The sequence below is a fragment of the Canis lupus genome, chromosome 11 (genome assembly GCF_048164855.1).
Source record: "Canis lupus baileyi chromosome 11, mCanLup2.hap1, whole genome shotgun sequence".
In the NCBI taxonomy this organism is placed as follows: Eukaryota; Metazoa; Chordata; class Mammalia; order Carnivora; family Canidae; genus Canis; species Canis lupus.
This window is the reverse complement of record NC_132848.1, coordinates 4,550,884-4,567,173: the sequence shown is the minus strand read 5'-3', so window position 1 is coordinate 4,567,173 and position 16,290 is coordinate 4,550,884. Positions and strand designations below refer to the sequence as shown.

Below are 16,290 nucleotides of genomic sequence, written 5' to 3'. Positions count from 1 at the left end.
TATCTTCCCCTAATATTTTCTCCCAGTCTGTGGCTTGTCTTCTCATTCTCTTGACATTGTCTTTCCCAGAGAAGTTTTTAAATTTTGATGAAGTCTAGCTTATCAAGTATTTCCTTCACTGATTGTACATTTGGTATTGTCTCTAAAAAGTCATTGCCATACCCAGGGTTTTCTAGGTTTTCTCCTGTAATCCTGTAGGAGTTTTACAGTATTGCATTTTATATTCAGGTCTATGATCCATTTTGAGTTAATTTTTGTGAAGTGTGTAAGATCTGTGTGAATGTCCAGTTTTCCAGAAGTACTTGTTGAAAAGACCATTTTTGCTCCATTGTATTGTCTCTGCTTCTTTGTCAAAGATTAGTTGATCATATTTATGTGGATCTATATCTGGGCTCTCTGTTCTGTTCCATTGATCTATTTGTCTATTCTTTCTCCAGTGCCACACTACCCTGATTATTGTAGCTTTTTAATTAAGTCTTAAAGCCAAGTAGTGTCAGGCCAACTTTGTTCTTTAATATTGAGTTGGTTCTTCTGAGTCTTTTGCCTTTCTGTATTAATTTTATGATCAATTTGTTGATATCTACAAAATAACTTGCTGCAATTTGGATTGGGATTGCAGTAATCTATAGATCAGATAGGAAAGAACTGACATCTTGACAATATTGAGACCTTCTATTCATGCACATGCAATTTATCTCTATTTATTTAGTTCTTCCTTGATTTCACTCATCAGAATTTTGTAGTTTTCCTCATGTAGATCTCCTACATATTTTGTTAGATTTATACCTAAATATTGCATTTTGAAGGTGCTAAAGCAAATTATATCATGCTTTTAATTTCAAATTAAATTTATTTTCATTGCTGGTATACAGCAAAGCAAATGACTTTTGTATATTAACCTTGTATCCTGCAACCTTGCTATAATCACTTATTAGTTCCAGGAGTTGTTTTCATCAATTCTTTTGGATTGTATATGTAGACAATCCTGTCATCTGCAAACAAAGACAGTTCTGTTTCTTACTTCCCAATCTGTATATCTTTTACTTATTTAATTTTTTGGTCTTATTGTATTAGCTAGAACTTCTAGTATGATGTTGAAAAGGAGTGGAAAGAAGGGACATCTTTGCCTTATACCTGATCTTAGTGGGAAAACTTTTAAGTTTCTTGCCACTAAGTATGATGGTAGCTGTTGGGTTTTGGTGAAGGGGGCGCTAATAGATATCCTTTAACAAGTTGAGGAAATTCTCCCATATTTGTAGCTTCCTGAGAGTTTTTATAAAAAATGGGTATGACTTTTGTCAAAGTTTTTTCTGCATCATTGATATAATCATGTGATTTTTCTGTTTTAGCCTCTCTATGTGATGGATTATAGTAATTGATCTTCACACGTTGAACCAAACTTTCATATCTGTGATAAATCCCACCTGATCATGGTGAATAATTCTTATTGTTGGATTTAATTCAGCTGAGTAGTTTTATCAGCCTATTTCTTGCTTGTAGAATGTTGGAAGTCCAAGAGCCTTCCTTTATTTCATACTTCCTTTTCTTTTCACTGAAGGCTAGAAGAGAAAAATTTCTTAAGAACCCTGTGAGTCTCCCCCAGGAGTATTCACTCCATTAGACTACAGGCTGCTCCAAAGATCTTTCCTGGATAATGCCATCTCTATTTCTGGCTTCTGCTGAGTGGCTGAGGAATACATGAGTCACATACCTAATTTCTTCAAAGAGCCTTCTGTGTGACTGAAATTCTGACTTTCTGATCCTCCTGCGGCATTAGCAAAAGGTTGTCTGTCCAGCCATACCCTTGGCCTTCTTTTCAAAGCCTGCTTTTCTGACATTGAAATCCCTAATTTAGCATCATTTGCAATAAGGATAGGCTGAGAACTTCCAAAATCATCAGGCCCTGGTTCCTTTCACTAGCAGAGTCATTGACATCCATATTTCTACTCAGTCCATCCAAGGCAATCTAGACTCTTCTTATCATGCTGTTTTTATCAAACTTCTTACAGTTGTTGCCCATTGCTTGATTCCCAAGCCATATCCATATTTTTGGTAATTTATTTCAGTAGCATCACACTTTCAGATACCAACGTCTATATTGGTTTCCAATGGTTGTTTTACCAAATTAACACAAAGTAGCTTAAAACAACATAAATTTATTATCCTATTGTTGTAAAGGAAGAAGCCTGAAATGGGTCTCACTGCACTAAAATCAAGGTGTCATCAAAGTCATGCTCTTTTCTAGAGGTTCTAGGGGAAAATCCATGTTCTTGACTTTTCCAGCTTCTAGAGGTTGTCTGTATCCCTTGGTTCATGGCCCTCTTTCACCGTCAAAACTAGCAGTGTCCAATTTTGTCTTTCTCATATTGTAACACTTGGACTGTGACTTTTCTAATCTCCTCTTCCCTGTTTAAGGTTCTTTAAGACTACAGTGAGTGCATCCAGATAATCCAGGATAATCTCTTTATCTCACGGTTATCTCATTTACAAGATTAATTCTATCTGCAATGTTAATTCCTCTATACATGTTCACAGGTTTCAGCAATTAGGATGTAGATATCTTCATGGGGCCATTATTCTACCCATCACACTTATTCTATCTCACTTAATCCTTATAACAGTCCTATGATATGATTGTATTTATTATCGTTATTATCATTATGTTGCTGATAAGAAAGATTGAATCACATGTCTAAAGCAAGTAAGTGTAAAGTCTATTACACAACTATAGTTCTATGGCTAAGCATGTGTAGATATCTCTCTCTTAGATAAAACTAAGACATATGTCAAGCACTATGTTTCAGACTTTTCCAACATACCTCTAAATATTCGTGTCAGTCATGAATATCATCAGTGTTTCTATTGGTGTTTGGGTTTAAAGGAGACCTAAGAACTAACAAGTTGCTACAGTATTCCAAGTAGCTGGTTCTCATAGGAATAAGTGATGCAATGAGTAGATGAGATGCCCCTCAACTGCTAGAAGATTCTATTAGTAGAAAACAAACTAAATGGACAATTTGAATGCTCAGATGGAAGGGTACAAAACCAGAATAGTCAAAGACAAATTAGCCAAAGCAACTATTTGGTTAAAAAATGAGTCTTCTGAGTCACTGTTTTTCTGGTACTTCTGGTACACTGTGGGGGAAGTTCTGGCAAATTTTTATGTGTTACTTAAGCAATTTCCCAGTTTCCCTTACTTTTTTTCTTTTAAAAAATTCTTACTTTTTTGTGTCTCTTCTGAACCCTTTGTAACAACAACAAAAAATGTTGGAAGCAGACTCAATGTACCGTGCCCCAATTAATGCCATTTTCTCAGAGCAAAGAAATTATAGAATTTAAACCAATGAGAGGAAAAAACAGTTTTCAACCAATTTTCACATTTTTATAAACACTCGTAATTAATCAAAATCGGTAAAATAGTTTGAAAAATACAGATTTTTTTCATTTTTTTTATTGGTGTTCAATTTACCAACATACAGAATAACCCCCAGTGCCCGTCACCCAATCACTCCCACCCCACCCCCCGCCCCATGTGGGGAATATAAATAATAGAAAAATACAGATTTTAAAGAACAAAAATCAAACTGAAAAAAATTTACATTCCTTTTAAGATTTTAAATATTTGTTTATTTGGTTATCATAATACATTGTTCACCATAGAAAAGTTAGAAATATAGACAAGCAGAAAAGCATTTACGTCCATAATTTCACTCTCAGAAATGGCTATTTTATTAACATCATGGTAAGTCTATTATAGATTCTTTGCTAAATTATATGTTATGTGTCGTATATATTATATTTGTTATAGCATATTATTCATATGCTATTCTCAATAGAATCATACTGTAAAAAACCTTATAAACTGATTTTTAGGCCTAGCAACAGATCATGAAATGTCACGATACATATTTCTGAAGTATTCTTTTTAATGGCCACATAGTATTGCATCATATAGACATGCCTTTAGACGTAGTTTTATTTAACCAATTTCCTATTGTGAATTTAGGTCATCTCTACCTGTTAGAAAATAATGAGAAATAGGAATAATCACTGGGAAATGGATTAGCAACAAAATAGGTAAAAATTTAAAAATCTAAAAATGTACAAAATTACTGTAAAAAGCACAAACTATTGCACTTGAAGACACGATGTTCACAAAACCTCAACCGTAATAAATCAATGTTGTCAATAGGTAGGGAGAAAATCAATTTACAACTTCAATTATTTATTCTTTGACCTATTCTTTTTATCAATTACTTCTGGATCATTTTCCCCAAAATTAAATTGCTTTAACTAAATTATTTAAACTGAGCCTGGTTCAGTGAGGAGGCTATTTGGTTATTCATTCCATCACATGGTTTTTCATCAAAGTTAAAATTACTACTGAGAAATGTGCCTCTGATGAAAAGGGAAAATACTTTCCGCAAACTCAAGACAGAAAATGAAAGAGCCGAGTGTGATGGCATTGGGAAGACGTAGAGAGAATGCAAGGGATTAGTTAAGTCAAAGAAACAAGTATCATTATTATTTGGAAACTGCCAAGATCACATTAATCTGAAATATGAAAATAGTACTGGCAGTAATACTTTGGGTTTACTTCACATCTTCAAGTGAGACAGCTCCACACCAAAGTCATCCACATTGGCTGCAAATTCTGGCAAAAATAATATCACCCTAATCCAAATTATGAATTAATCTCCCTGCATCATTTGTCCTGAAATTTTAAGCAGACGCTGAACCTTTCTCTTTTAAACTCCTCCATACTGTGGAATTACATGATAAATTCAGGAAGCATCAACTGTAATTATAGATTAAAAATTATTTCTAAATTTTTCACCAGCTGCCTTTCTTGTTGCAACACTAGTTTAGTTAAAATGTGTCCAACAAGCTAATGCCCCCTTGAAGCCCTATTAGAAACACTGATACTTTATAAAGATGTGACACTACATCTTCAAAACCTTTTTGAAAAGTAATTATTTCCTCTAAATATCAATGAACAAATTCTTTCAAAATGATAAATTCAGTTTTTCTCTATTATTCTAAATGCAGATTACCTATAGTGATTTAATTTAATTCAGTTTATTGTCCAATAGAATTTAATTTGGCTGGACCAAAAAATTCATTGCTTCATTCAAAAGAAATAATTTACTTTTTTCTTCTTATATATAAACCTTATTTTTTCAGTCAACACTTATGGGTAGTTACCACATACTGGGCACTAGGGCTATGAAAATGAAAGGATAAAAAAGAAGGAAAAAGAAAGAAAGAAGAAAGAAAAAGAAAGAAAGAAAGAAAGAAAGAAAGAAAGAAAGAAAGAAAGAAAGAAAAGAAAGAAAGAAAAGAAAGAAAGAGAAAGAAAGAAATTTTGTATAAAGCCCAATGCCTTCAGGACTTAAAACAGTGCCTAAGAACAGTAAATTCTGGATAAATATCAGATAAATAGAAGATAAGGGGAAAGGGGGAAGGGATGGGAGGAGAGAAGGAAGGAAAGACGAGGTTTCTTCCCTTAAGAAACTTCAAATCTCTGTGTGAAATTACAGAAAAGCCCTAGGCTGGGAGGGAGACACCTGGGTCTCCACAATCTGCTACTTACTAACCACCCAGAATCTGGGGGTTATTTCTCTTCCCTGGGCCTTAATTTCCTGAAATGCAGGATTTGTGCTCCACTTCAGTTTAATGTTCTCAAATGTTATAAATAGCACTTTATCCACAAAAATGACCTTGCATTTTTCCTAATTGCCTTTGGTGCACCCACAGTCAGCCTAGGGCAGAAGTTCAGCTCACCCTGGTCTCCTGTCTGCTCCTCACAAAGAAGCATCTGACTTAAGGATGATCATCGTCACCTTTCAGCCCTAATCCCATAACCAGGGATAAATGCTGTTATCCCCCTTTGACCACATCCTGGCCTTTCTCTTTTCTCTGTAATGAAAGAAAAAATGGCCAGTTCCACTTTTTCCGGGGAAAACAGCCCAGTGCATGCAACTTGGAATCAAAGAGACCAGCCAGAAATTCAACTCTTCCCATAAAGGTAAGTGTACTAAAGGGGCTCAGCTGGGCTGGACCTGCATAACATCTTTCAGGGGGCCACCCATAAATCTGCAGTGAGTCTCAGGCCAATGAGTTTGGATCGTAGGACACAGAAGAAAATAAAATCTCCTGGTCTGTCCTGCTGTGGTAACAAGCTCTAAGGTTGCTAATGTTGCTTTCCTGTCTCAGCCTGGTTTCTTCTGGGCTCCCATGAAAACCCCTTGTGTGATAATTACTACTTTTTGTTTCTTCAAAATGTCATAGAGCCTATTTAGCCAATAGATCACCTCATGCAAGACAATTTCTCTTTTAAATATTGCATTAATCATTTAAATGTCGAATGATGTGAATTATTACCTTGGCCACAAAATGGTTTTTCCTCTTGGCTCTTTTTATTCCTTCTCTTATTACAGAAAAGCCAAACCAATACTTCACAATGGACACTTATGCCATGACTTCAGGGTCTAAATAATATCCCTTTGTTTCCACCTGTCATTCAACATGCATACTGTGCTGTAGAAGACTCCCCCGTCATGCCCATCATGGACATGGCCCACCTCACTGTGCCCAACAGCCAAGACTCTAAGGATGGTTCACAGCCGAGGAGAGGGAGTGAAAGGAGTCCAGGGTGGTGTGTCCAAGACCTAGATCTGGTCTAGTGCTGTCATAGATCAGCTGAGCAACCTGGGAAAGTCCATTGGTCCTCTAAATTCTTCTTTAATATGAGGGAGTTATAAAGATCATCTTTAAGCTCTGAAACTCTGTTGTCATCAGACTCCTTACTATCCAAAGTATTTTAGAGAGAGTTGGGAGTAGCTGTGGCAAGAAGCTTACGTTATAAACTCTGGTCAACAAAGGACATGATGACTCCTAATACATGAGAACACTGCTTGGTATTGGGATACATGGAACTCCCTTTCTGATATTAGGCTGGTGATGCAGCAAATGCTCAAGTCTTTGGAGAAGATGTCCTTATTTCAAATCTTAGGTCTGTCATTTAATATCGCCTTAGGTGAATTATGTAAATTATCTAACCTCAATTCCCTCACTTACAAGACAAGTGTGCATGTGTATATTGTCTGTGATATTGAGAAGGGGGACAGTGTCAATTTTGAGAAAACTTCGCCATGTTACTGTATCTGACTGGCCGTGTCATGGGACTGTGATTATGAGTTTGAGTCTGTGCCACAATGACTGAGTTTCTGTATCACGGAAATTTCTGTGGCATTCTTCACATCTTTGTTTCCTTGGGTAAGTGAATGAGTTTTTCACAGCTGTGTGGCTGAGGGCCAGTGAGCTTATATATGATTTCTACCCTAACTGCCTTACAGAGGTGCTGTGAGGATAAAATGAGATGATAAACATGAACAATTTGCCATATTTTATAACTTACAAATGGCTTACGCACATGACATCTGTTTTTGACATTCTAACAGCTGAATAAGGTGTTTTATTACTTTTATTAATATTAATGTATAGATACAGGGGATTTAGAACTTAACTGATTAACTTGACATAATTCAGCTAATCAAGGGGAGAGCTATACTGAATGTAGATCTTTATCATGGCCAATATTTCATTCATGTTTTTTTCCCATTATATATCCATCTCCTTGCAAAAAAGAGGTCTATTGTAAAGCACATTACCAATGTAAGACGTTGTTGATATTAAGAAAAACTCTGGAAGGCAGGCTATGCAGCTGTAATTTCCTAGATTATTTCTTGGCTAGGTTTTCCTAAGTAATTGCATTATTTTCTACTTCTTTATCAATGAAAGGTAGTCAAAGTTGATGGCAAAGTCAGGGAGGAGTCAGTTTTGAATGAAAACTGATTAAAAAAAATTGCCTGAAACACCTACGCTGCACGTTCTGTAGTTGATTGTTGTAATGTCTGCTTAATGCTTTCGGTGTATGGAGCCTACACCTGGTCTACTCTCTGACCAACACTTTCTCCAGCAAATACCATAAAGGCCTCATCTTTCCTATACTGAGATACCTCGACAGAGTCAAAAGCAGAATGGAGCATGAGTCAAGAACTGCTTCTCCAGGACCAAGGGTGGACTTTTCACTGAGCCAATGTCTTCTTTCTTATCACCTTGGTGGTCACTTGTTCAGAGGAGGAACTGTTCACCGTAGTCATGGGGTCTAAGTTACCTTGTCCATCAAAAAGCATAGCAGCTGCCTTGCAGAAGTAGTATGAGTGCAGAGTGGCTTACATGATAAATGATAGTTCTTTTAAAACAGACATTACTATAAGGAAATCAGATCCATGGTTTTTGTCTTTTAGCACAGAAATCCCATCAACTGGCCAACCAGCCAAAGTCACTTCCATTTTATATTCTGACAATCATTTCTTAAACATTTATGGGGAAGGGGAATTAATTAATTAAACAGTTTTCATTGATAAATATTCTGAAATCAAAGGGACCTATCTTTGAAATTTATTTAAGCTTCATACAGCTGTTTAGGCCTCCCTTTGGAATCATGAATAAATTCATTTCTGTTATTACTTGGCATTAAGGATGCCTTTTTAGGTGCTACTTATGCATGAGAAGCTGGCTCTAGGTCTGTTCTGAAGAACAATTTAATTCATAGGCTTCAATAAGTCCCCAGGCAAGAAGCTAACATGTGGCTATTATTATTGTTATTAAATTCCATTTATTCAACACATAGTATATGCCAGGTTCTGAACTAAATGTTTTATACACACCATTAGTTCATTTATTTATTGAGCACCTAGCATGTGCCAGAGGCTATAGTAAATAAATTGTTGAGAAGCCAGGATTCTGATCTCTGCATAATAACATGCCAGATTTTTTAAAAATCATGAATTATGGTTTTCCTGGGCCTTATACTCCTCCCCATCCATACACTGAGAATAATAAAAACTATTTTTCTTCCCAGGACTGTTATAAAGATCAAAAAACACAATAGACATGAAATCCTGTGAATAATTAAAAAGGTTTCAAAAATATAAAAGTTAAAAAGACCACAGAAATGTTTGGTTAACAAATGTTTTTGCTTTGTTCATTTATTTGTTTCACTACATTCTGAAATACTTTTTATATTAGCTAGGATTTTATTAGACTGCCTTCCAGAGAAAAGCCAAACTAAAGTGGTTTAGCTGGAAAACACTTATTATTGCCAGATAACAAAAAATATGGGGTAGGCGATACGAAGTCCAACAATGCTGCTAAGAATCCAGGTTAATTCTATCTTCCTGCCATTTCTGATCCTATAATGACTGCTTCACCTCCATGATAGTACCTACATTCCAGGCAGACCTCTCAAGAAGTTTTGTCAGATAATTCAGGAAAAGTTCTTTCTAGCTATATTTAGAATCCAAGAAACAAATTATATCTTCTCCCACAGAAAAATGGTCAATTTATTAATATACAAACAAAATGGAATAAGATCCCCTTTAGAAAGAGAATAGGCCACCCTTTTGAGGTTGTTGTAAAGAAAGAAACTCATACAATTATTGCAGACTCAAAGTTCAAAAAGGAAATTAGATGGGTATGTGTCTGAAAAGTTTCTCTAGAAGTCAAAATTTCTAAAGGAGACAAAGGGGAGCTAGAACTTTGGAAAAATCTGCATCACTCATACTGTCAGAACAGGAGCAGAGGAGGAATAAAAAAAAAAAAGACAAGGAGATTAACTAGAATAAGAATGCCATTTCTCTAAGGAACGTATGTTAGTTAAGGTTCCCCAGAGAAATAGAACCAATAAGAACCCTGGAAAGAGTTGAGGTGTTAGTTGAGTCTAGAGGCCATCAGCCAGCAGAGTTCCCTCTTCTTCCAGGGAGGTCAGATTTTTTTTTCTTAAATCCTTCAAGTGATTGGATGAGGCCCACCACATTATTAAGCGTAATCTGCTTTACTCAAGTCTACTTATTTAAATATTAATACCATCAAAAAAAACCTCATTACGCAGGTGTGTTTAAACTATCTGGATACCCATAGCCTCACCAAGTTGACACATTAGATTAACTATCACAGGGATTATTGAGATCTTAGAAAATAAGCCAGGCAGATATGAATTGCAGGTTATAATTTTACCAGAGTGCCAGCACTTGGGAAATTATTGGGAGCTATCCTCCAAAAACTCAGAGAATCCATATTAAAAAAATAAACAATCTCTTGAATTTTGAGATAGCTATATCTAGTGCTTATGGAAAATTTGGACAGAGTTGAAAGGATAAGAACAGCATGATAATAAGATACTCAAAGATTATTATAAACAAAATAATGGCCGCCCAATGAATCATGCTCTTTTTTGTTCATTTCTATTTGCTATGCCTCCCATCCAGAGAGGAAGCCCATTTCTTCATTCCTCAAATCTGGGATTGTCTAGTAACTGTTTTAGCCAATAGAACAAGGCAGAACTAATGCCATGCAACTTTTAGAGCTGGCACTCCTACTCTCCCCCTCTTAACACTTCTTTGAGATCACTGTCCTGGAAGAAATTCAGGTATGTGGAAAGAAAGGTCCATCTGTCCCAGCTATGGCATCTGAATGCAGTCTCCAGAGGCCTGCCAGCTTATGAGTGAGCCCAGACAAAATTAGCTGATGAACAGTCTGACCAACCCAAAGAATTATAAAAAATAACAGGCCATTTTTGCTTTAAGCCATTAAATTTTGAGATGGTTTATTGTACAACCATAGAGAACCAGAAAATAATTGCAATTCATTTTCTTCATGGCTGCCTGGTACTCCACTGAACAACCTCACAATTTTTGAAAATCCATTCCTTTCTTGATAAACATTTGGATTGCCCCAGGTCATTCCTTACCGATAAAAAAAAAAATTTGACTTATAAACATTTATATACATTTAGTTCAACAGCTACAGAAATCCAAGAATTTCTCCAGAATATACCCATAGGAGTAGATTTACTGTTGTGGATATGAGCATTTTCAGTGTAATTCTCAAAGCAGTTATCAACCATGCAGCAATGAAATAAATAAAACACAAAAGAAAAGGTTTGTAAATATACTAATTAAAGTCAAGAACTTTTTCATTAAAGATGACATAAAGGAAAAGATAAGCAACAAACTGGAAGGAAGTATCTACCTGCATTTAATTAACAAAAAATTAGTATACTTAACACATAAAAAAATCATGAATTGGTGGGAAAAATACAAACAACTTATTGGGGGCAAATATGAACAAATTTATCAAAGGAGAAAAACAAAATGACCCATAAATATATGAAACAAGTCCTAGAAGGAAGTAGAGAAATGCATTTCTTAGCGAACCCAAAACACTTCTTTGCCATTTTAAAGAGGGTGGGCGATATTGGTGGCCTATGTATTAGGCTATATATCATAATTGTCTACATAATAATTTTACTTCTTAAGCATTCAAAACTAACAAATCTGGAATTTAAATGGTGATAGAAAAGTATGTTGAGGAAGGTGCAGGGAAAAGTAACACTAATTCTGCTGGTAAGAATACAAATTAAAACCACTTTTCTAGAGATGGACTTGGCAATATATACCAAGAGCTTTTAAAATGTGTATACTTTTTGAGTCAAGAATTTCATTTCTGGGAATTACCAGACAACTGTAAGGCTATTTGACCTAAAAGTGTTGATTATTGCATGCTTTGACCATACATCCTTCTAAAAAAAAAAAAAAGTATGAACACCAAAGCATTGACTGTGACCATCTTATTCATTTCCTTCCTTCCTACTTATCTTCTTTCCCTTCCTTTCTTTCTCTTTCTTTCTTTTTTCTTTTCTTTCTTTCTTTTCTTTCTTTCTCTTTCTTTCTTTTTTTCTTTCTTTCATCTTTCCTTCTCTTTTTTTCTTTCTCTTTGCATTCATAATCTTTCTACAATAAAATGGATAATTTTAGAAACAAAGATATACTTTAATGTGAGATAATGAATAACGATTCCACTGGATATCATCATCACCATATGTTTCTTCTATGGGAAGGGCCAGTTCCACGGGAATAGCTTGAAGATGCTGATTCATGGTTAAATATTTTGCACTTACTCTCATAAGTGCATAACTCTCATTGTTACTGGTCAGAAACACAAGGTAAGGGTCAGCCCTGTAGTTAGACACTGGGGAGATGTTGATAGTCTTAACTGAGCTGACTAAGCCATTTCAGGACCACCATGGTCGGATCTCCTGGATCTTCTATTCACAAGTGTCTTGCTTTGCTCATGGGATGTAGAAAAAAATGCCACAGACTGTTACAGGTAAAGTGAGCTATTTGATGTATTATTCAACATCAAAATTTGTTTTAATGAGAAAAACATTAGTGGTTGCATTTGCTTATTTCTGTTATTATGTTTTGAATTAAAATTCTCTGATAAACTTGTTACAGTTTTCGATTGCTCAATGTAACTTTATTATTACTGACTATTTATTTAGTAATGGCTTCGGAATAGATTCTATTTGTAATCTGCAGCAAATAGGATTTTAATAATCAAGAAATTGTTACTTTTATGCCATGTTAATCATTAAATTGAGCCAGGAAATAATAGAGTTGAAGCAGATGAAAATATTAAATCTTTACCAGGAGCCTGGATAAAACCATTTGATCACTTGAGGTTTACCTATGAGTTAACTCAAGGTGAAAAGATAGTAAATGATTTAATTATTCTCCATCTGTTAGAGATTCAATTAAGTGCTATTTAGGTTCCATAACCACAGACCTCCTCAATTACTTCATTCTCAATACAATCTCTGTATATTGCATACTGACACTATTGGAAGGTAAACTATGATTATCTAAAGAGGGAAATAGCATGAATCGTACCATAGATCCATGACATATCTGCACTATAACTTTCATTAACTCTAGTTCACTTACTCAACATTCATTCAGTGATATCAAACAGTGGATCCCCTGAATCCCCAGGCACACTTAGTCTTCCGCCCTTAGCACCCCTCAGGCACTCTCTGCACTTACCTTGCAGTGTTGCAGTGATACTTTTACATGGCTACTTCTTCACAAAATGATGGGTTCCTTATCGTCCAGGACAATGTCAAACACATTATGAAGGACTGAGACAAAAGATATTATTTAAAGAGAAAGCTGACAGCTCCAACCTTTACTCATTAAGAAAAGTGACATGGTTCTAGTGGACAAAAAGGACTTTTGATTTTTGTAGGATGGAGAAAAGATACGATTGAAATAGCAAGACCTCTTCCAGTGCTTTTGTGTTGTTACTCAGTAGAAACTAGTGTACACATCTCACTATTTAGTAGGATGCCCTAAGTGTATCTCCACATATTCAAATGTGTACTCCAAGCAGAGGAATGGAAAATAGGTCACTCAACATAATGCAATGAGAAGAATTAGGTTTTTGTGGAGACTTTAAAGGTGGGGGGAACTCCTACTAAACTGAAAACCTGAGAGTCTAGAAAATGGCCCTCAACATATCTGTGGTGAAAGAGCAGCTTTTTATTATTTGCTTGTTTTTTTAAAAGAGAGTTATAATGTTCAGTCATCATTGATCAGTTGTTTGTAAATGATTACTCTCAATTTCTGTACTTACCTCATAGTGGACTAATAACAGACCGCACTTTGAGTAGCATTGTCTAGAGGGTGGGAGACTGAAGAACAAGAATGTCTAATATTCAGTTTTATGTTGTTATTGCTAATTAATATTCTCCCTTTACGTCACCAACTTTTTAAGTTGTGGTCAACACATTCACACTTTGTAAGAATGGGTTTTGTTTGGGTTGTAGTTGTTGGTTGGGGATTTTGGAAAACAAGGAAAGCATTCAGTTTTGTGTCTTGGTCAGTGAAAAGCAGAAACAAGAAAAGAAAATAGATGATGATACAAGTTCAATGAGACCAAGAAATTGAAGCCACAGCGACCTTGAGAATGCAAGCTCTGTAGGTTGCTGACTTCCTGAAAAGATCACCAAAAAATTTATGGATCAAGCAAAGCCACATTTATTGCTCATTGTAATAAAGGAGATCATTGCCTTACAGAGTATTAGCAGCGTCTTGAAAGAGAGAGTACAAAGAGAAGATATTTATAAGGGTCTGGTTTAAGGTGGGTCCTTCAATGTGAGAGTAGAACTGGATAGAGTTAATGATTATAATACTTTAGGATTGGCAGACACAATGAAGAGAGGGTTTCAAAGGGAGCCATAAAGAGTGAACTTTTAATAAACCCAGGTAAATGATCTATTGTTCACAGAAGGAGGCTATGTACCCGATGAAAACTACTTTGATAGTCTACTATTAAAATAAAAGGGTTGGGATGCCCAGGTGGCTCAGCAGTTGAGCATCTGCTTTTGGCTCAGGGTGTGATCCCGAGATCCTGGGATCAAGTCCTACATAGGGCTCCCTGTGAGGAGCCTGCTTCTCCCTCTGCCTATGTCTCTGCCTCTCTCTTTCATGAACAAATAAATAAAATATTTTTTAAAATAAAATAAAATAGTTTTGGAAAGTTCATGAAACAGACATCCTACTGGGTGAGAATTTCCTTGAAAGATAAAGTCAGGTTAATGCAGAGAGTTGAATAGTAAGGTCATATCGATATAGATATTAAGCTACAAGTTTCAGTTAGTTCTGAGATACCAGCAAATGCCAACTCTGTAGAAAACACTAGATTTTTCAGAGGTTTTAGAATGGGAAATTTGATCTCATGTGATATTTAGCTTATATTTCATTGAGTGTATATATTATCCCTAGCAGAAGCACTGAAAAGCACATAGTAGGGACTCTACAAATACTTATATAAAAATAGTGAATAAGTTAAATAAATGAGTACATCACTCTAGTACTGTTTAATTCAAAGTCTGAAAGCTCTGGTTTTCCTAATGTTGTCTGTCATAATGACATCTTATTTCAGCATAATCTTTTTTTAAAGACTTTATTTATTTATTTATTTGTGAGTGAGTGAGTGAGTGAGTGAGTGAGTGCACAGGAGAAGGGGCAGAGGGAGAAGCAGGTTCCCTGAGCGGGGAGCCCAAGAAGCGGGGTTCGATCCCAGAACCCTGGGATTAAGACTTGAGTTGAAGGCAGATGCTCAACCAACTGAGCCACCCGGTGCCCCATTTTGGCATAATCTTATGCTAAGCTTCAAACATGAGCACACAAGCATATCAAGCAAGTGACCTTAGACTCACTGGAATCTTACACAACTCGTCCTCAGCTGGTTGGAAATCTCATCTCCCAGCAGCCATGTGAAACCTGAAAGTGACCGCTTGCCAAGAAGTGCTGTCTCTGCCACAGGAGGCAATCAGAACTCGGAACTCAGAATCTTGCCTGATGTATTTGGTGTGATTCCTCCCTTTGTGTCCTTTTAATTTCTGCTTGGAGACACTCATTGACCTTGTAGCAGACTAGTAGAGAGACTCCTTACTAGGGAAGCAAGAAATTTAGCTTTGTTTGAAACCTTAATTTATTGGGCATTTTTTCCTCAGTGCTAAACAATTTTAGTAGAATCCGAATCCAGAGATATAATGGAAGGCGGACTGTTAAAAAAATCCAAACTCCATTGTCAATGAGATGGCAAAATTATGTGTTTTCTCCAAAACTGTGGTCCCAAACTACATACAATTAAAACTTACAATAGTTTAATTTTAAAATGTAGTCTTTAAAGACTATAGCATATATGTATTGCAGCTAAATGCTCCTGTATTTCAAACAAATTAAAAATTATTAAAACATTCTAAGAACAATAGTATGACGTATTTGAAACCAGAGCTGCCCCCAGAAAATCTAGAACATTTGGGTCATGAATCCAACTCTCTCTACCCACACTGTTTTGATTGTGTACTTGCTCTCTAATTCTATTTTAAAATTCCCTTAGGCATGTATTTGAAACTAACAGCATTTTTAGAATGTAAACTTCACTATGAGGTACAGGGCATTGCTCATTTATATGGACTCATTTATATACTATGAATTTGGTCAAAAAAGGGCATGGGATTTGAGCACCTCCTGGTTATCGGGGGGAAGTGTGCATCTGAGTCAGCTCCCTTAAAGGATTGGTTAGGACAGAGTAGAGCTGCAAGCCAGTAAGTCCTGGGAGAGTAATGGTCAAAGAGAGGTGGGAGCATCCTTGCCCATACATTAAAGGCACTCCCATTCCCTGAGTTACAGAGGAAGGCTGAGATGTCATACTGTCTGTGAGTTGGAACCTGCCAGTAGTATTTGTAGGTCTTAGTCACTGAAATGCTATGATCTCTGAGCAGGAGGGGACAGATACCTCAGTCATGTATTTTTAGAATATTTTAGTTTTGTTTTTCTCTCCAGCTGAGCTTGGGCTTCCAGCCTGATAGTCTGC

General features: G+C 36.0%; 1 long non-coding RNA gene across 3 annotated transcripts in view; it reads right to left on the bottom strand.

The window, feature by feature from the left end:
* The window catches only part of LOC140642123 (uncharacterized), a 107,136-nt gene extending 91,900 nt beyond the window's left edge, over positions 1-15,236 (bottom strand). For 2 of the 3 annotated variants that reach the window (XR_012038674.1, XR_012038676.1), the window contains exons 1-2: positions 15,128-15,236; positions 12,951-13,045 (exon numbers count right to left, since the gene is read on the bottom strand). This is a non-coding gene — a long non-coding RNA (uncharacterized lncRNA). Of the gene's footprint in view, positions 1-10,655; positions 10,812-12,950; positions 13,046-15,127 lie in introns of those variants that run through there. The other variant, XR_012038675.1, reaches the window with a different exon arrangement.
* Between the last annotated feature and the right edge of the window lie 1,054 nt (positions 15,237-16,290).